Raw genomic sequence first — 21,467 nt, 5'->3', positions numbered from 1 at the left:
GCTAATTACACCCAAAAAAAAAATAGTTTTCAAACTAAACATATACATGTATTAAAAAAAACCCTGTTTACCTCCCACACCAAAAAATACCCACATACAAGTTTACATTAAAAAAAAAAAAAAATTACAATAATAAAAAAAAAAAAACAACAAATAGTTACCTAAGGGTCTGAACTTTTTAAATATGCATGTCAAAGGAGTATATCAATATGATTTAATAAATTATGGGCTTCTAAACAGTGATGGATGCAAAACGGAAAAAATGCACCTTTATTTCCAAATAAAATATTGTCGCCATACATTGTGATAGGGACATAATTTTAACGGTGAAATACCCGGGGCATATGGGCAAATACAATACGTGAGTTTTATTTATGGAGGCATGTATTATTTTAAAACTATAATGGCTGAAAACTGAGAAATAATGAATTTTTTCCATTTTTTTCTTATTCTTCCTGTTAAAATGCATTTACAGTAAAGTGGCTCTTAGCAAAATATACCACCCACAGAAAGCCTAATTGGTGGCGGAAAAAACAAGATATAGATCAATTAATTGTGATGAGTAGTGATAAAGTTATTGGCAAATGAATGGGGGGTGAAAGTTGTTCGGATGTAAAAAAAATTTCAACCCTTCGGGCTTAAGTGGTTAATGGCTTAATTTTATAAGATTGCATTTTTTTTTATAACTGCCACTAGTGAGCACCCAGCCTACAGAGCATTTACTTTTATAGCTGTTAAATCCAGTTTCTTGGCCGTATGAGATTTACCCATACTTCCCATTAAAGAGAACCAGAGATGAAGCACCCTCTTGTATTTTACCTTATAAATCGGTGGGAACATGACAGTAAACACCTAATCTGCTCTTTGTTTCATTGTTCTCTGTTTAATCTGATTTGTCACCTCTGATAAGAATTCCTGACTGAGCACTCAGTCTAGCTTTGCTACGGAAAGATTATAGCTGAGTGTCTTCTCTGGTGTCTTTTCAAGCCCAAGCCTGCCCCCTTGTGGCTCTGCTATAATGATTCAGCTATAATCATTCCCAGCAAAGCCAGACTGAATGCTCAGTCCGGGATTCTTATCACAGCTGATAAGACACTTTTTAGCAGTGAGGATGAAACAGAGCATGGTAAGTGTTTTCTCTAATGTTCCCACTGATATATATATATATATATATATATATATATATATATATATATATATATATATATATATATATATATATATATATATATATATATATATATGTGCTTTGTCTGTGGTTCCCATTAAAGAGGAAGTAAGTTTCCTAGCACTGTAGCATACACACTACATAATCTTCTGCTGAGAATCTAGCATGTGTACAGCTGCCCAACGCTGAGTGATGAATAAGCCCATTGTGCCCGCTGGGCAGCACTCGCTTGTATGCTACAATGTCAGAATATTGCCAATTTACAGGCGAGGTACACATTAAATGTATTCTACAGCATTCTGGAGGTGCGGTTTAATAGATATTCTGTACAATAACATTTGCTAAATGAGGCTACTTTTTGTCGGACTGATCAGTCACAAGCGCCATTTGACTCCAATTACATGCAGTGGCCAGTAACCTTGCTTGCCACGGTTTAAAATGTGGCAGTGTTACCAAGCAGTAAAAAAGTCACATGGCGTCTCAGATGCAACTCCATGGGGAAGGACACCGCCTTGGCCACCAAGTGCAAGCATCCATCCAGTGCACCAAATAGCCTTAAGCTGCCTGTGGAAAAGAAGCCTATAGGTGACACCTTCACCAATTTATAGATGTTCAGCAATCCTAGCTGCCTGCACACTCCCATCAGTACTTAAGGAGGCATGGCTACAGCTGGCAGCACTCATTCTCCTCCCCCTATGCCAGCGCTGGGCAAACTACAGCAGGTGGCCAGATTCCTCTCCTCTCTCTCTGCAGAGTTACGAGCGGGCTACTTGAAACTCGCCTCACTCACAGATTCCCACGTCACGTAATACGCCGGCACTTCCTGATGTCACGTGACATTCTGTTGCCATGGAGACATGATGCAGGAATCGGTGAGCGAGGTGAATTTCAAATACCCCGTTGCCCGCAGCTCTGCAGGGGGGGGGGGGGGAATTTAAGGAATGTGGTTCAGGCCGCTTAACGTTTTGTGCAGCCCTGCCTTATGCCTATGTGACAACATTGGAAGCACTGTAGCTGGATTGGTTTTGAGTACAGATAGTAAATGAGATGCCAATTTCTGACTTGTGTGGTTTGGAATCAGGCCAATCAGCAATAAGTTTATTTGATTCATCCAATTCCAAGCTAAATATTTTGCATGCAATGCATCTTATCTTATTGAATATTCCCATTTATAAGCAGGCAGCTGGGGGTTCTAAGCTTGTTCACTTCAAGTTAGCGGAAGATTGAATACTCGCCTACCAGTAATTTTCCTTTCCTGATGCATCCATGGCAGCACATTGGGTAGTGGCTCCACCCCCCTACCCCATAGAACCAGTGAATATTTAAATAGGATTAAGAGGCGGTGCTCGCTGTCTTTGTAGCTAGTAGCCTCACCAAATAATCGGGAGGGATCCATGTGCTGCCATGGATGCATCAGGAAAGGAAAATTACCGGTAGGTGAGTATTCAATTTTCCGCTCTCCTTATGCCTCCATGGCAGCACATTGGGATCTAACTAGTATCAAAATAAGGGAGGGAGCATAAATGTTTGCTAAAGAAAAATAAATTTATTTCAAATTAGATACAGAGGAGGATATTATTGCTCTCCCAAACTCAAGTGCAGTTGATGATGACACATCCACTTTATAGTGGGAAATAAACGTATTAATAGTCGACCAATTGGCTGCTTAACAGATCTTTGAGGCTGTAACATTGGCGAAGGCGGCCCAAGAAGAAGAGATACTCCCCGTAGAATGCGCCTTGATATCTGGTAAGGGTATATTGACAGCCCGGTAAGCCCCTTGTATCACCTTCACCAACCATGACGAAATAGTCCTGGATGAAGCTTGATGACCTTTACGGTACCCTGCTGGAACTATAAACAAATAATCCGTTTTACGAATCTCTTTCGTTGCCTGTAAGTAAGTTAGCAAGGCTCTTGAAACGTCCAGACAGTGAAGGGTTGTATTGTCCTTGTCATGAAGGGCTGGTAGTGTCCATTCCTGATTGATATGATAAGTTGTAGAAACTTTAGGAAGGAAGTAATCCATAGGTCTCAGACGCACTCTGTCGTGAAAAAAGGTAAGGAAAGGTTCTTTACAGCTGAGAGCCTGAAGATCGGACACTCTGCAAGCCGAAGAAATGGCTACCAAGAATACAGTTTTCAACGTTAGATTCCATAGTGAAGATTCCGAGAGGTTCAAAGGGTTGAGTTGTGAGTGTTTAGAACAAACGGTAAGTCCCATTTTTCATACAATCCTTCAGGGCAAGGTGAGACGTCGCTCCTCCCAGACGCAGGAACAGACAGCACTCCCCCTATAAAAAAGTCACATGGTCAGTACACCCTCAGTGCTGTTTGTTCCTGCGTCCAGGCAGGTCGGCATCTCCCCTGGGAGTGGGACCTGTGTGCTGGGCTGCAGGTTGCATTCCTTAGGGTGGGCTGAGACTGTGGCACTGAGGCAGTCTAGCCCATCGTCCCATGCTGGAACTTTTTGTGGGACTTGCCTACCTTTCTTCCCCTATGAGGGGCAGCAAGAGTAGAGGGCGTGGAGGCTTCCCCTGGTGATCGGTGGAGCGGAGACCGGAGGTAATCGGCAGCTGACGGTGCAGAGCGGGTCTGTTTGCACGTGCAGAGAAGTGCTGACTCTTCCTGGTCGGATGCGAACGGATGTGCGCATGTCGCCTACGTGACGCATAGTTTCCGGCGGGTAGGCCGGAACTCGCGTCTTATTGGAGGCTGGCTGTCTGTCTCTCAGTTTCTTCCGGTCCCGCCTCTCCTACACTGATTGCCGGAAGATATTTCAGGGGAAAGCCGCGCGGCTGCAGTCGGTGAGAGACAGCGTCTTGGGCTGGATGTGGACAGATCATGTCGGCCACAGACAAGACGGAAAGCAGCTCAACGGCTCAGAAGGTGAGATGGCTGAATCTCGTTCTGGGGCTGTTTGTATATTTGCTCACTTTGATAACATTTAGAGAGGGGATATCTCTGATGTTGTTTGTTTATTGGGCTATGTATTTCAGGTGAAAGGGTCAGAGTCGGCTGACAAGACCAGGCCTCCACCTACATACAAAAGATGTCCAGTGTGTAATGCTAAATTGGCGTTGCCATATGCAAAGACCTTATGCCAATTATGTATGGATAAGGTTATGGGGGAGCAATCAGGTCCTTCTGTGCAGGACACTTTGAAAGCATTTAGAGAGGAGATTAATGCCTCATTAGAATCATTTAAATCATCCCTCTCTAGTTCAGGACAGTCATCATCACAGGATGTTGGGGTGGTGCCTGCTCTAGAAACTGATAGTCTGGAAGTCACGGAGACAGGGGTCAGCTCTGATGATTCAGACAATAGAGAGATGGACTCAGAGTCAAACTCTAGATTTAAGTTTCGCATTGAGGATACTGAGATGTTGATTGCAGCTATCAATGATACTTTAGAAATAAATAAGGATAATTCAGCTAGCCTTTCTGTCCATGATCAATTGTACAAAGGTATGGAAGAAAGGGAAGGGCTGGTGTTTCCTGTGCATAAGGCTATCAAACAGTCCATACTGAAGGAATGGACTGATCCAGAAAAAAGACTTTTATTATCCAAAGCATTAAAACGAAGGTTTCCGTTTTCTGCAGAGGATACTACTCTTTGGGATAGATGTCCTAAATTAGACACCCCGTTTTCCCAGGTAACAAAGCAGGGAGATCTGGCGTTTGAAGATCTTGGAGGTCTTAAAGATCCGATTGACAAAAAATTGGACGCGTATCTTAAACGATCTTGGGAAGCTAGTGCTACGTCGTTCAGACCAGCAGTTGCTTCCACCTGTGTGGCGAGGACACTTGAATTGTGGATTAATCAGTTAAAGTCTAGCATTTTAGCAGGTGCCTCGGTGGAGCAATTATTAAATTCTATTACAATTTTGCTCAAAGCCGCGGCATATTTGGCCGATGCTTCGGCCGAATTGGTTAGGTTCACGGCTAGGTCCACAGCCTTGATAAATGTTTGCCGTAGAGCCTTGTGGCTGAAAACTTGGGATGGCAATCTTACATCAAAAAATAGGTTATGTGGCGTTCCGTTCACAGGAGACCTTCTCTTTGGTCCGGAGCTGGACTCAGCTCTAGAGAGGACTTCTAATAAAAAGAAAACGTTCCCTAGAAAGCAGAAATTGGTGCCTAATAAAACTTTTTTTCGTAGGCCCAAAATTAATCAAAGGGAGCAGGCAAAAGATCAAAAGAAAGGTAAAAGATGGGCTTTTGATAGATCAGGAAAGGGGGGTTTCAGAGCTAAGGCTCTTGAAGCCCCGTCTAAACCGCAGTGACTCTTTTCTGGCGGTGGGGGGAAGATTAAGATACTTTTACCATGCGTGGAGTCAGTTGACGAAAAGTCCATTCATTCGTCAACTGATTCGATTCGGGTATCGCATAGAATTTGCCCACCCTCCTCCGTCGAGATATGTAATATCAGAGCCACCAAGAGACCCAGCTCTGGCTCCAGAGATTCTGGAGATCTTACAAAATATGTTGGATCAAAAGGTAATTCGAAAAGTACCACTAAAAGAACAAAAGAAGGGGTTTTATTCGACAATTTTTGTAGTAAAAAAACCCTCAGGGAAGTACAGATTGATTCTAAATCTGAAGACCCTGAATCCATTCATGAAAAAGAAAAGATTTCGGATGGAATCAATTTTTTCCGTGAGGGATCTGTTGTTTCCAGGAGCGTTCATGGCGTCTCTGGATCTAAGAGACGCCTACTGGCACGTTCCGATTCACGTAAAGTCACAGGAATTCCTGAGGTTTGCGGTAAGGGTAAACGGGGTTGTGATGCATTTCCAATTCGTTTGCCTCCCGTTTGGAATAACTTCTGCCACAAGAATGTTCACCAAAATTCTGGGAGAAGCTTTAATTCCTATAAGAGAAAAGTCGATACTGGTGATTCCATACCTAGACGACTTACTGTTATTAGCCAATTCAGTGGAGGAGATGGAAAACGTATTAAAGGTAGTTTCCAACCACCTTCAGTCTCTGGGTTGGATAATCAATCTGGACAAGTCATCACTTGTTCCGAGTCAGAAAATAATTTTTCTGGGAATATTAATAGACTCAACAAGTCAGAAAATGTTCCTTCCACCGGAAAGGGTGGTGAAATTAAAAGGGGCGGTGCAAGGTTTACAGAAAGACCCGAGTCCATCCTTGAGAACGATTTCTCGAGTGGTGGGTCTAATGTCTTCCACAATGGTGGCAGTACCGTGGGCGTTAGCTCATTTGCGGAAGTTACAGACATTTCTACTACAAAACTGGGACGGGCGTCCTCAGACGCTGGATTTCAGGGTAGGCATCACAGAAACTGTTGTGTTATCTCTTCAGTGGTGGTTGATGGAATCAAATCTTGTGAAGGGCAGTCTTTGGAGAAATCCAACAGACTTCATCCTAACTACGGATGCAAGTTCGTGGGGATGGGGGGCCCACATAGGACACAAAGCGTTTCAGGGGAAGTGGACAAAAACCGAATCCCTAAGGTCATCCAATTGGAGGGAGCTAAAAGCGGTGCAGTTGGCTTTACTGGAGTTACAGTCGACAGTAAACCAGTCTCATCTACTGATTCAGTCAGACAATATGACTGTAGTGGCATTCATAAACAAGCAGGGAGGCACGCGATCCCCGTTATTACAGGAGGAAGCGGAGAAAATTTTATCATGGGCAGAAAGCCATGTATTATCCTTGAGAGCACTTCATCTCAAGGGAACATTAAATATGGATGCAGACAAGCTGAGCAGGAACAGGCTTCTATCCTCAGAGTGGTCTCTGAACAAGGAAGTGTTCCAGTATATAACAGAAAGATGGGGAATGCCAACAATAGATTTGTTTGCAACAGAGGAAAATTGTCAGGTCAAACAATTTTTTTTTCGTTGAATCCGAGGAACAATTGTATGGGAGTGGATGCGTTCAATCAGAAATGGGATTTCCCCCTTCTGTACGCATTCCCACCACTGACTCTAATTCCGGCAGTACTAGACAAATGGAGAAGTTGCAGAGCTCCGATGATAATGATTGCTCCGATCTGGCCAAGAAGGAGTTGGTTTGCAAGGATCAGGTATCTGTCGTCAGGGGAGCCTTGGCGACTTCCAGAAAGACCAGACTTACTCCATCAGGGGGAAATATGGCATCCTCATCCAGGCAGTCTGAGTCTGGCGGTTTGGATCCTGAGCTAGTGTTGCTTAGGAAGATGGGGGTGTCGGATAAGACGGCTGGTACTTTAATTTCCAGCCGTAAAGAGGTGACAAGAAAAATTTACTTGAAATACTGGAAAACTTTTCATTCCTGGTTAAAAGACTCAAAGTTTGATAGCCTTTCCATTCCAGCGGTTTTGGATTTTCTCCAAGACGGTTGGGAAAAAAGAATATCAGTCAGTACTTTGAAAGTACAGATTTCAGCCTTGTCGGCTTTTTCAGGCATTCCAATTTCTTCCTCACCTTTGATTATAAGGTTTATAAAAGCAGTGTCTAGGAAAGTCCCAATGTTTAAGCCGTATGTTTCACCTTGGGATCTGTCTGTAGTTCTAAACGGTTTGTGTAAGAGTCCGTTTGAGCCTTTGCAGAATGCGTCATTAAAGTTGTTGACTTTTAAAACAGTGTTTCTGGTGGCAGTGACTACGGCAAGGAGAGTGAGTGAGATCCAAGCCTTATCAATAAAGAGCCCGTATTTTCAGGATTTTCAGGATAGACTTATTCTTCAGACGGATCCTAAATTTTGTCCCAAAGTTATGTCAAAATTTCATAGGTCACAAGATATTGTGCTGCCTACTTTTTCGGTAAACCCAAAAAGTGAGAAAGAAGAGTTTTTTCACATGCTAGATGTTAGGAGATGTGTATTAGAATATATAGACAGAATTGCAAATATCAGGAAATCAGATTCCTTATTTATTCTGCATTCAAGTAGGAACTTGGGTCAGAGGGCTTCAAAATCCACTATAGCCGGTTGGATCAAGCTAGCTATTGTTGAGGCATATAAGATTATGGGAGCTGAGGTTCCAGCATCATTTAAAGCACATTCCACTAGAGCTATGGCAACGTCATGGGCTAATCATGCAGGCGCTTCACCTGAGCAGATTTGTAAAGCGGCTACGTGGTCAAGCTTTTCAACATTTATTCGTCATTATCGTATTGATGCAATGTCGGCTAATGACCAAGCGTTTGGAAGAAAAGTTCTCCAAGCGGTGGTCCCACCCTGAGGTTGTATTACTTGTTAATCGTCTCACCTTGCCCTGAAGGATTGTATGAAAAAATCAGAGTTAGTACCTGCTAACGATGTTTTGAACAATCCTTCAGGGCAACGATCCCACCCGGGTGTTAGTGTTTTGTCTGTGTGAAATAGTGGCACATTGTGGGTTAGTGGTTGTTCACCTGTCCGGTACTTGGCTTAACGCACTGAGGGTGTACTGACCATGTGACTTTTTTATAGGGGGAGTGCTGTCTGTTCCTGCGTCTGGGAGGAGCGACGTCTCACCTTGCCCTGAAGGATTGTTCAAAACATCGTTAGCAGGTACTAACTCTGATTTTTGGAAATATAGGTTTTGTTGGTGATTTTAGTTTAATTGTTGCCAGTAGAAATTGTTTTATCAGTGGATGAAGAGCCCACCGATAATCAGTCAGGGCTGAGATGGTTGAGATCTGTACCTTGATCGCATTGTAGCTCAGATTTTTGTCTAAACCTGTTTGAAGGAAAGCAAGTATGTGGTTAGGCTGAGGGTGCAACGGATTGAAGGATGATGTTTTGGCAAATTCCGTGAATTTATCCCAGATTCTATAGTATGTGGAGTTGGTAGAAGGTTTCCTGGCTTGTAAAAGAGTATTGATTACTTCTGGAGTATGTCCTAGGCTTTCCAGTTTCCTCCTCTGAACCTCCATTCCACTAAGTTCAGACGTGCTGGGTTTGGATGAAGAAGTGGACCCTGACTCAAAAGGTCCTGCCTGCAAGGAAGCTGTAGTGGATCCTCAGTTGACAACTGTAATAGTAGTGGGTACCACGGACGGCGTGGCCAGTTCGGAATTACCGCCAGTAACGTGACTGGTTCCCGAATCAGTCTCCTTAAAGGGGAACTGAAGAGAGAGGTATATGGAGGCTGTCATGTTTATTTCCTTTTAAGCAATACCAGTTGCCTGGCAGCCCTGTTGATCCTCTGCCTCTAATACTGTTAACCATAGCCCCTGAACAAGCATTCAGTATATCAGGTGTTTCAGTGGTTCAGACTTTAAAGTCAGATCTGACAAGACTAGCTGCATGCTTGTTTCTGGTTTTATTCATACTACTGCAGAGAAATAGACCAGCAGGGCTGCCAGGCAACTGGTATTGAATAAAAGGAAATAAACACGACAGCTCTCTCTTCAGTTCCCCTTTAAGATTGTATATTAGAGGGACTGGAGGGAATACATAGCCCACTTCGAAGTTCCAAGGCGATGTTATGGCGTCTAGGGCTTCTGCTTCTTTGAAAGGATACCTCGCAAGGAATCTGTGGCATTTCTTGTTCTGAAAGGAAGCCATAAGATCCACTTCTGGCCATTCCCAGTGGTGACAAATCAGGTTGAATGTCGCATGATTGAGAGACCACTCGTTATTGTCCATATGTCTGCGACTGAGAAAGTCTGCCTCCGTATTGATAGATCCTGGGATATAAACAGCCATTAGAGATATCCGGTTGTTCTCCGACCAGGCCAGAATCTGATTCGCTACTTGCCAAAGTGATGGGCTGCGTATGCCTCCCTGCCTCTGAATATGAGACTGATCTTGTTGTCTACTCTTGACAGTTCTTCCCGTATATCTTGCTTTGAAAATAACGTAGAGCACACAGCACTGCCTTCAGTTCTAGATAGTTCGACGAATTCCTGGAAGTTGGTATGCTCCAGGTCCCCTGGGCTAACTGGCCCTCGCAGGTTGCTCCCCAACCGTGTCTGCTGGCATCCGTTGTGATAATTATCGGAATCTCTGGTACCAGATGTATCCGGGACTCTATATTTTCCTTCACTAACCACCACTGCAAGCTGTTCTTCATCTGAGGAAGTATTTGAATTCGTTGGTTCTTATGTTCCTTGTTCCATTGGGCTAGGAATCCCAGTTGAAATTCCCTCGTGTGGTAGTGTGACCAAGGTAGCATAGGTATGGTCGCCGTAAGCGTACCTATTAGTTTGAGACATTTCCTTGCCGAACATGAAGTGGTTAGAATCATATTCGAGACCCTGTCCTGAATTATCGTGATCTTCTCTGTCGGAATTGAAATTGCGTTGATATGTGTCTGAAATCGAGCTCCAAAAAAGACTAAGTCTTGAGATGGCTCTAGTTGACTTTTCACTTGATTATCCAACCGAATCTGGTCAGAGTGCGTAGAAGATAGATCTGTGATGAAGGAGAAGTGCTCGGTCTGCTGCTACTAGGAGGAGATCGTCAAGATAATGATATAGACGTAGTCCCTGCGTTCTGAGTAGAGCAACCACCGATACTAACACTTTTGTAAACGTTCTCGGGGCGATCGAGATCCCAAATGGGAGGCATCGGAACTGGTAGTGATCTTGATCTAAGGCGAACCTCAGGTAACGTTGCATGTCGTCTCGGATTTGAATGTGGAGATATGCATCTTCTAAATCGACAGACAGCATCCAGTCTCCCTTGGTTATCGCATGACAGTTTGAAGCGACTCCATCTTGAAACTGTCTAACTGAATATGCCGGTTTAGCCTCTTTAAGACTAAGACTGGGCGTAGCTTTCCCGATTTCTTCTCCTCCAGAAACAGTGGGGAATAAAACCCCCGACCTCTTTGTTGTAAAGGTACCTGAGATACCGCCTGTTTATTAACTCTGCCACGTATGAGTATAAGATGTCTCTCTTCTCTGGTGATTTCGGAATTTTTGTTGGGATAAAGTTGTCTGTCGGGAGTCTCCTGAATATCCAAGAATGTCCCTGCGCCACTGTGTTTAATACCCAGTGAGAACTGATTTCCAGACTTCGCTGTAAGTTTTTAATCTGGCACCTACAGGGACATTTTGGACATGCGTACCATCAAAAAGATTTCTTTTGATTTGAAGTAAGCTCCGAAGTCTTCTGCTTTGTTGCACTATTGAAAGAAGATTGGCCACCTTGCCAATTCCTTTTAACATTCTTGCCTGGTCTGTACGATCTTGCGTTTCTAAATCTGGTTTGTTGCTGAGAAGAAGAGGTAGGGAACTGTTTGCCCGGTCGTCTATCTTGAGGAATGAGGCCTGATTTTCCGCCTCTGACCCTACTGATTGCAGAGTCCATCTTCCCCCCCGAACAGGGCTTTGCCATTATAGGGAATCTTGCACCAAGAGAGTCGTGAGTTGGTATCTGCTGACCAGGATTTCAGCCATAGTGAACGCTTAGCCATGACAGCATATAGCATTGCTCGAGATGAATTCCTTACAATGTCAAAGGCAGCCTCGCCAATGAAGTCGCCAGAAAGCTTCAGATCGTCTAAAGAAGAAGTAATCGAATCTATGTCCGCACCTGATCTCACTGCCGATTCCACATTCTCTGCCCAGACTCTGATCGCTTTTCCCACCGAAGCTAAGGCCACCCCTGGTCTACAGGCTCCCCCAGCCGCAAGATATACTTTCCTCAGGTCCATATCAGTTTTCCGCTGAAGAACATCCCTAAACGAGATTGCATCTTCTTAAGGAAGTGTCATATGCTTCGCCAACCTTATAATAGAGGCATCAACAGAAGGTGCATTATCCAAAGGTTTAGATTCCTGCTCTCCTAACGGATAAAGTTTTTGAAGTCTGTTAGACAGTGGAGGTTTCTTTTCCAACTTTTGCCACTCTTCCTTAACCACTTCATCAATTTCGATCAGAAATGGAAAAGACTCCTATTAGACCTACCGGTAATGGAGTTTCTGATTGTCATCCGGGACAACCTGAGATCCGGTCCCGCCCCGGATCTGTGGAAACACGAATCCAAGAAGATTAAAAGTCCCCGCCCACCCTCCATACTCAGTGCGTCTGAAAGTATATAAGACTAGAAACACCAAGATGAAGGAAGACATAAAACACCAAAAAAGGTGAATGTACTAGATCCCAGTGATCTTAACTGTAACAAGAAAGGTGCGCAGTCGAGATAGGGAAAGGGTTATAATGTTTGTCCCGGATGACAATCAGAAACTCCATTACCGGTAGGTCTAATAGGAGTCTTTCTCTAATTGTCATCTGGGACAACCTGAGAGATAAACAAGAAAGTCTTTATAGCAAAAAAAGACTAACCTAGGGAGGGACCACCGCCTGGAGCACCTTTTTGCCAAACGATTGATCTTGTTGAGACAGTACATCCACTCTGTAGTGCTTGATAAAAGTTGATGCACTTGCCCATGTTGCCGCTTGACAAATTTGTTGAATGGTGGCTCCTGCTCTTTCCGCCCAGGATGTAGATAGAGAACGGGTTGAATGAGCCTTAATATTAGGTGGTAAGGGACAATTACTACACTCATATGTTATGGATATGGTCTGTCTAATCCATCTAGCAATGGTCTGTCTGGATGCCTGCTGCCCCTTATTTTTCCCTGAAAATAAGATAAATAGGCTGCTTGACTTTCTAATTTCTCTTGATCTCGAAAGGTATACTAGTAGACATCTCTTTACGTCCAAATAGCGAAATTCTTCCTCCTTCTGTCCCGAAGGGTTGCCACAAAAGGAAGAAAGAATAATGTCCTGAGACCTATGAAACTCAGAGACTACCTTAGGTAGATAGGCCGGATCAGTCCTGAGCCTGACACTATCAGGGCAAATGATTAGAAAGGGATCTTTGATAGATAACGCCTGTAAATCACTTATACGTCTAGCCGATGTAATTGCGATCAAAAATGCTAATTTCAAGGTAAGGAATTTCATCTCAATCTCTTCAATGGGTTCAAAGGGTGCCTTTGTTAAACACTTGAGGACCAGGGATAAATCCCATTGTGGAAATACTTTCTGTCTTACTGGTGTAGACCTCTGTAGTGCTTTGAAGAAATTCTTTACAACTCTTCCTGCGCTAGATGCCTATCTAATAGTATTGAAAGTGCTGAACATTGAACCTTAAGGGTACTAAGTGCCAACTTCATGTCTGCACCTTCCTGAAGAAACTCTAAAATTGAACTAGTCAAATTCTGATCTCTAGTTCTAGTTCCACACCAGGCTAGATAAACCTTCCAAACCTTTCGGTATATCTTCTGAGTTACTGGCTTTCTACATTTCATTACAGTGTCAATTACCTTCTCCGAAAGGCCCTTATTCCTCAAGATTACCCTTTCAGGATCCAGGCGGCCAGTCTGAATAACTGTGGCCTGGGGTGGATGAGAGGGCCCTGGATTAGCAGATCTGGCCGAGCTGGCAGGAGAAAAGGCGGAGCCACTGCCCACCTCCGCAGGGTCGCATACCATGGTCGTTTCGGCCATAGTGGAGCTATCAGGATCATGTTCCCTCTCTCCCTTTGAAATTTCCCCAATACCTGAGGTAACAGTACTGTTGGAGGAAATGCATAGGAGAGGTTGAAGTCCCAAGGGAAGCTGAGGGCGTCCAACCCCAGAGATCTCTGGCACCTGTGCAGGGAGAAAAATTGGTCCGTCTTTGCATTCGTCGGGGATGCAAAGAGATCTACCTCTGGGATACCGAATTTGTTTATCACCATCTGAAAAACCTCCGGATGAAGTTCCCACTCTGACTGATTCACCTGATGACGACTTAAAAAATCTGCCTCTACATTGAGAGTCCCCTTTATGTGGATCGCCGACAAAGATAGAACCTGAGGTTCTATCCAGTCCAGAGTCTCTGAGCATAGGCGCCTGAGCTCGATTGATCTCGTGCCTCCTTGTTTTGCCAGATAAACCACCGTCGTGATATTGTCGGAAAATACTAACACGTGCTTCCCTTCTATCAGGGATTGAAAAGATAGAAGTGCTTTCTGCACTGCCAGTAACTCTCCGAAGTTGGACGATTTCTTTGCAATTTGCTGCGTCCAATGCCCCTGAGCATGATGGCCCAACATCGTTGCGCCCCATCCTCAAGAGCTTGCATCTGTAAAGATCTTTATTGGTTCCTCCTGTCTCCAAAGACGTCCTTTGGTTAGATTCTGAGAGTCCAACCACCAGACCAGACTGGACTTTACTACCTCTGGGATAGCTATCTGTGAGTCTAGGGAAAGTTTGGACCTGTCCCAATTTGCCAAAAGCAGAGACTGGAGATCTCTGCCGTGGTGTTGGGCCCAGGTGACCGCTGGAATGGATGCTGAGAACAATCCTAGAACTCGCATGATCTGGCGAAGAGAACTCTTTTGCTGTCTGCATAGCAGATCTACTTCCCCCCTGGATCTTTGCAATCTTTTCGGGTGGTAAGTAGATCCTCCTTTCTATCGAATTTATCCTGTATCCTAAAAACACAATCTCCTGTGCTGGATTCAGGGCTGATTTCTTGTAATTTACTAACCATCCCACTTGGGATAGGAGGGAAATCACTGTATCTCTGTGAGCTCTGGCCAGAGCCTCTGTTTCTGCAAACAGGAGGAGATCGTCCAGGTATGGGACAATCGCTATTCCCTGTATCCTGAAAATCTTCATAACCTCTGCTAATATTTTTGTAAATATTCGGGGTGCCGAGGCTATCCCAAAGGGAAGGGCCTGAAATTGGAAATGTCGAATCTGGTCCTGAGACCTGATTGCGAACCTCAAAAACCTCTGATGGCTGGAATAAATGGGAATGTGCAGATATGCGTCGGAAAGATCTATTGACACAAAATATTCCATGCCCTGTAATAGGGCCCTCACTGAATAAATGATTTCCATCCTGAACTTCTTGTATGTCAGGAATGGGTTGAGAGATTTCAGATTCAGGATGAACCTGAATTCCCCATTTGCCTTCTTTACTAGAAAGACATGGGAGTAGTAACCCTGGAATAATATCTCCTGGGGTACTGGAATTATAACTTTCTTCTCTAAAAGTTTCAAAATTTCCATCTCCAAACCCCTGGCCTTTTCTGGGTCCTTTGGAGTTGGATTCACAAATTTTCTTTGTGGGGGGGGGGGGCTTGAAAACTGAAGACGATAACCCGTCTTGATTATCTGAAAAACAAAAGGATCGGGATTTAACTTTTCCCATTCGACTTGAAAATAAATTAGCCTCCCTCCAACTGGTAAATCGTCATTTACTCGGCTTGGGGGGCTCCGTCTTTCCGAGAGTGAACCCCCCTTTTCCTTTCCCTTTGGGAAAGGACCACTTCCTCTGCACATTCCTATTTTTTGGAAGGTTAGAGTCCTGTTTCTTGGGAACAAACGGTCTCTTTCCCTTGAAACTCTTCTTTTTGTTAGGAAACTGCTTCCCTTTTTCTGCTGAACGGGATAATACTTCTTCCAGACCAGATCCAAACAAGAGACTACCCTCAAATGGAATAGAACATAATCTGTTCTTTGAGGTCTGGTCCCCTTCCCAGGTCTTCAGCCACACTGCTCTCCTAGCCGAGTTAACGAGAGCCGTAGTGCGAGCTGATACCCGAATCAGTTCCGTAACCGCATCCGCTAAAAAAGCGACGGCTTTAAGGACGACCGGCAAGGACGCCGCATAATCCTTAATCGGAGCACCCTTAGAAATCTGATCAATAAGATTATCCATCCAAATTCTAAGGTTTCGGGAAATACAGGTGGCTGAAATACCTGGGATGAAACCAAAGGCAGCCGATTCCCAAGCTTTTTTGAGAAGCGCATCAATTTTCTTATCCATCACATCCTTGAGGACACCTGCGTCCTCAAAGGATACATCCGAGTCCTTAGAATATTGGGACAGGGATGCGTCAAGTTTAGGACATTTAGTCCATCTTTCAATTTCTGACTGAGAAAAGGGATACTTTCTCTTTGCTGACTTGGGAACGAACAGCGGCCTCTCAGGATTTTGCCACTGGGAAGTAATAATATCCTGTAAAGTTTTGTGGATAGGAAAAACTCTGCCCGAGGACTGACCTAACCCAAGATACACCTGATCCTGGGGAGTAATTTCCGGAACTGATTCCTTTATCTGTTCCGTGGTATATACTGCCTTAAGTAACTCAGAAGATTCCTCGGGGGAAAACAAAAATCTAGGCGTTTTTACCCTATCATCCCCCTCTGAACCCCCCGACTGAGGCTGCTCTCCCTCCTCCTGGGATACTGACACCTCTTCCCCTTCCTCTTCTCCCTCCTCTTCCTCGTCAGCTCCAAAAATATCAGGAAAGGAGTGATGGGAAGGAGTGCCGGAAAAGGGTCCTGGCAGAGACTCCTTAATTGGCTGCACCAAGGACTCTTTAAATTTTTCTCATGTTTCCTGCATATTTTTGTTAACAGTATCCATAACTTCCTTTAGGATGTTGGGAGTCTGGGAGGCCACAATAGCATCTATGCAAGCCTGACATAAATTTCTTGGGGCTTCTAAGGCTATTTTACTATTACATAAGCTACATCTTTTATATTTAGCTTGAGTGGATGTAGTAGTAGTAGTTTTAGGCTCAGATTTTGTCTGCAATAAAAACAAAGTACTGAGATGCCATCCTATACATTACATTGTCAAATGTGGTAGTAGGAAAGATATCCTCCAACTGGAGGCTTACCCCACTGGACCCTGATGGCAGTACCTGCGAAGAGGATCTGGGAGCAGAACTCGCCGCTTCCGACTCACGCTGCTGCTGAGGCTGCTCTCCCCTCTGAGGCTGCGACATCTCACTGCTGCCGCCTGCAGGTCTGATCGGAGACGCCAGGACCACGCTGCCTCACTTCCTGGCTTTCTCCAATGTTCCTCCTCCACGCCCACGTCAGACACCACGCAACGTCTGACCTCACTTCCGGCGTTCAATCAGCTCTCCGGATGCGCCTTGCAGAGCCGGCGTCTGATGGAGGAGGCGCGGCGTAACGGCCATACACCACGCGGAAGCCGTACACCGCTCCAAGAGGTCTGTAGTCCGCGCTGCTGCTGAGGCCGCCTCTGCTCTGCCTGCTGCCGCTAAGGACCACACAAAAAAACCTCCAGCGTACTCAAGACTCACCCTCTGGTGAGTCCAGAAAACAAAAAAACGGGAGCTTTGCTTCTAAGGTGTTTCCGTGGCGGAAACACAGATGAACTGAGGATGGAGGGTGGGCGGGGGCTTTTAATCTTCTTGGATTCGTGTTTCCACAGATCCGGGGCGGGACCGGATCTCAGGTTGTCCCGGATGACAATTAGAGAAAGTTTCTTTGGGGATAGTCGTCTGGCTGTAATATCTTTTCTTCTGTTTTGACTTGTCCACCTGATTATCCTGTTCTTTTGATTCCCATTCGATAGCCTGTTTAACTGATTGCACGAAAGGCTGCACTAACTGGAAATCAAAACCTGTCGCCAGTTCTTCCATCTGGATGTCATCGGTTGACAAAGACGTGTTTGGTTGTGCAGAGAGATCCGGATTCTGAGTAGACGGAGGTTTTGCGATAGATATATATATATATATATATATCTCCATTGATTCTTAGACCGCTTTCTTAATGAGGTCCGTCACATCAACTGACGCTTGTTCAGGTTCCGCAGCCATTTCCGTAAAACATCTGGCGCATACAAGCTTCCCATCCATAGTCTTGTCTCCACAGGCCCAGCATGCTTGCTGATGTCTTGTATGGTGAGGAGATCGGCTTCTTCTTGGTGATTTATTATCTCTGCATGAAGAACGGTGCTTGTCCGACTGCTGGGGAGCGACTTTTTGATCTGTGTTTATGTGAAGAATGGTGTTTTGAAGATGGTTCCTTCTTTGAAGATTTCTTCTTCTTGTCCTGTGTCTGTCTTCTGTGGCTGAAAGATATGTGACTAACATATAGTTGCACTCCCATTGATGCACACTTACCTGAAATAGCACCTACCTATCTATACCGCTGGTCTGTGTATGGCGCATAGGTGTCCATGAGGTAGCTGGCAATGTCAGCTGCAGAGGAAAATAAAGCAGGTATAGGAAAGGACAGTACAGAAAAAAAAATATATAGTATTGCCGCAACATAAAATGAGCAGGTCGACTTACATTAAGTAGATGCAAATCAGGGAACAGATTGTCACAACCGAGAGTTGCAGGAGCTAAATCAGCCGTCCAGGGTCCAGAACGCTTCATAGCGGCGAAAACGCCGTTCTGAGGTTAAATAGGCATTTCCGCTTGGTTCCAGAAACCGGAAGAACCACGCTGGTACGCATGGGGAGCCGGATGCGGCCAATAGGACGCATAGATCCGGCTGAAACCTCCGACGGAGGCGGTGCCCGATAGCTCCGCCTCCGTCACAGGCCGCACTCAGATTAGCAGAGGATTAACCTGCAGGTGGTGAACGCGGCAAGACAGCGAACACAGAGCCTTCCTAAGCCTATGTACTGTAAGTACAAAATAATATGCAAAGTAGGCTAGGAAGACTGAAGGAAAGGACACCGGCCAAACCCATTAGGGTTTATTTATAAAAGTGCAGGCATATATGGAGAAAATAAATGATATTTAATCACCAATGAGACATTATGTTGCACACTAGTCCCCCCAAGACCAGCAGAACGGGGGACATTCCACAAAAGCTCAATTTATGAACCAGATATGGGAACCTTCACGCACGGGAGGCAAGTGCATGTGAGACTGCAGGAAACAGTCAGGTAGGTGTAAAATAAAATATTTCTGCAGCAAACGCAGAGTAGGTCCATATGAGGTGAGGACTGAGGGAAAAAAAAAAAAAAAAAAAAACGACAGCGAGCACCCCCTCTTAATCCTATTTAAATATTCACTGGTTCTATGGGGTAGGGGGCGGAGCCACTACCCAATGTGCTGCCATGGAGGCATAAGGAAAGATAGATACTTACCTATGGAGAGGGAAGGCTGTGGATCCCATAGAGCCTCCCTGCTCCTCTGTGTCCCATAATTGCAGCTCTGCAACCAGTTGGGTGTTCTGTATAGAGGTATTGGACTTGGCTGCTCAAAAAAAAAAAAAAGTAAATGTAGGATGGTGCAGGAACGAGACAGGGAAGGATCTATAATATCCACAGCCTTCCCTCTACATGGGTAAGTAACCAGAAGAGAGTTTCATCTCTTCACATTCACTTAACCCTCCTGGCGGTTTATTAAAATCCGCCAGGGGGCAGCAAAGCAGTTTTTTTTTTTTTCATGCAGCGAGACAAGGTGCATCGGACAGCGGCGGCAATCGGATTGCACACGCAGCTAGCAAAGTGCTAACTGCGTGTAGCAAAAAAAAAATGTAAAAAAAATTATGCAAATCAGCCCAGCGGGGCCTGAGCGGTGCCTTCCGGCGCCATAGCCAGTGCTCAGCACGGGCTTACCGCCAGGGAGGTTAAAGGATTCCCGAGGTGACATGTGACATGATGAGATAGACGTGTATGTACAGTGCCTAGCACACAAATAACTATGCTGTGTTCCTTTTTTTTTTTTCTTTCTCTGTCTGAAAGAGTTAAATATCAGGTATGTAAGTGGCTGACTCAGACAGGAAGTGACTACAGTGTGACCCGCACTGATGAGAAATCCTCTGCTGTCCATCCCTGTTAATCTGTCAGTCTGTGCATTGTGCATATCAGTGATGAGCAACAGATTAAATCCAAATGAGTTTTATTCAGATTTCATCCAGATAAATAATGCAGCTGAGCGTGTGGGTGGGGTAATGGTGGGTTTAAATTTACCCAGCAGCCTTCTTTCATCTAACCCACGGCGCCTCCCACGTTGCGTTCCAAGCCACGTCATGTGACTGCAAACACTTCCTCCTTCAACCCAGAAGGAGGAAGTGTTTGTAGTCACGTGACCGCCGCTTGGAACTCAGTGTGAGAGGTGCTGTGGGACAGGATGAAAGAAGGCTGTTGGGTAGGTTTAACCCTCCAGCGCACACCCACTCAGGTGCATTAATTATCCAGATGAAAGCCGAATGAAACTCATTCAGATTTCATCCGTTACTCATCACCAGTGCACACGCACACTACTGCTGGGTACACATTATGAGATTTTATGGTCCATTTACTGTCAGATCGATTTCCAACACGCCTGATTTGCTTTCCGATCGATTTCCAAGCATTTTCCGATCGATTTCCTATTAAAGTTAACAGAAATCGATCGGAAAATGCTTGGATTTAGATCGGAAAACAAATTGGACATGTTGGAAATAATCAATCTGACAGTAAATGGACCATAAAGTGTGTGTACCTAGCATAAGAATCCAGCGCAGGAGATTTGGGCACCACCTTAGACCGTAATAGGAATTACGGCTATAGCAGCGCATGGAGTAACTTCGGCACCGTCAAAAAGACAGAGCTGAAGTTATTTTTTTAAAACACTGCAATTCGGCCACCAGCAATAGCTGGAAGCCGGATTACATCATTCCCCCCACTATCCACGAGGATCTAGAGGGGGAAAAGTAATTATGCCGCCGGGAACTTGTGCAGCAGCAGGATCAGCCATACCGGCTGTATCATGTGCCCAAGTCTCCCGCGCCGATATCTCTCGTACGCTGGTGCACATACCTGGCAAGGACTATTCTGCGCAGGCGCAAAAACATTCTTGGCTGCGCATGTGCAATATGTGGCACTAGGCGGTGGCTGATAGATATCCCGAGCACACACAGCTGCGCATGCACTAAACCAGGGGTCCCCAAACTCTCAGCCAAGGGCCAACTCATGAGTAAAATCTAATTTTGAATTCACTAAGGCGTTATAGCTTTATTGAATGTTTTATCGATAAAACGTTCAATTAACCAACATATTAGTGAATTAAAATTAGATTTACCCATGGGGTAAATTATCAAACGTTCAATAAAGTGTTGGTACAGCTTTGTGAACTGAGGCCTGTGTTTGGGGTCCAGTGAAAAAGCCTCAGGGGGCCGCATTCGGCCCGCGGGCCATAGTTTGAGGACCACTGCTCTTAATGCATCCCCAGGATGTGCCGGCCATCAGAGGATTGAGGGAACCCAGGAGGACGGCGACGAGGGAGCCATCGACCTGAAGGGGTATGGGAGGAAGCCCTTTGCTTGGGTAATTTTTTTTTTTATTTTTTTTTGCCCATTTTAGATTTCCCTTTAAGGGCAAAATTTGTATGAAAATGTATGCAGTACTAGTCTAGCTGCATAAATTTGCATACAAAAACTGCATAAACCTGCATCAACACAGAATTATTTGCATCTCAATAAGCATCACTATTAGTGACAACTAGTCTTTATCCTTACAACAGAGAGGTTATATATAAAACGTTCCTGTGTACACACATATATACAGTCAGAATCAGCAGCACAAGTAGCGTTTCATGATTGCTTTATTTCATTTTTGTGGCATAGGCACTACTATTGCATATACACAAG

The sequence above is a fragment of the Hyperolius riggenbachi genome, chromosome 6 (genome assembly GCF_040937935.1).
Source record: "Hyperolius riggenbachi isolate aHypRig1 chromosome 6, aHypRig1.pri, whole genome shotgun sequence".
Taxonomy (NCBI): domain Eukaryota; kingdom Metazoa; phylum Chordata; class Amphibia; order Anura; family Hyperoliidae; genus Hyperolius; species Hyperolius riggenbachi.
The sequence above is the reverse complement of the archived record's forward strand: the minus strand, read 5'-3'. Positions refer to the sequence as shown.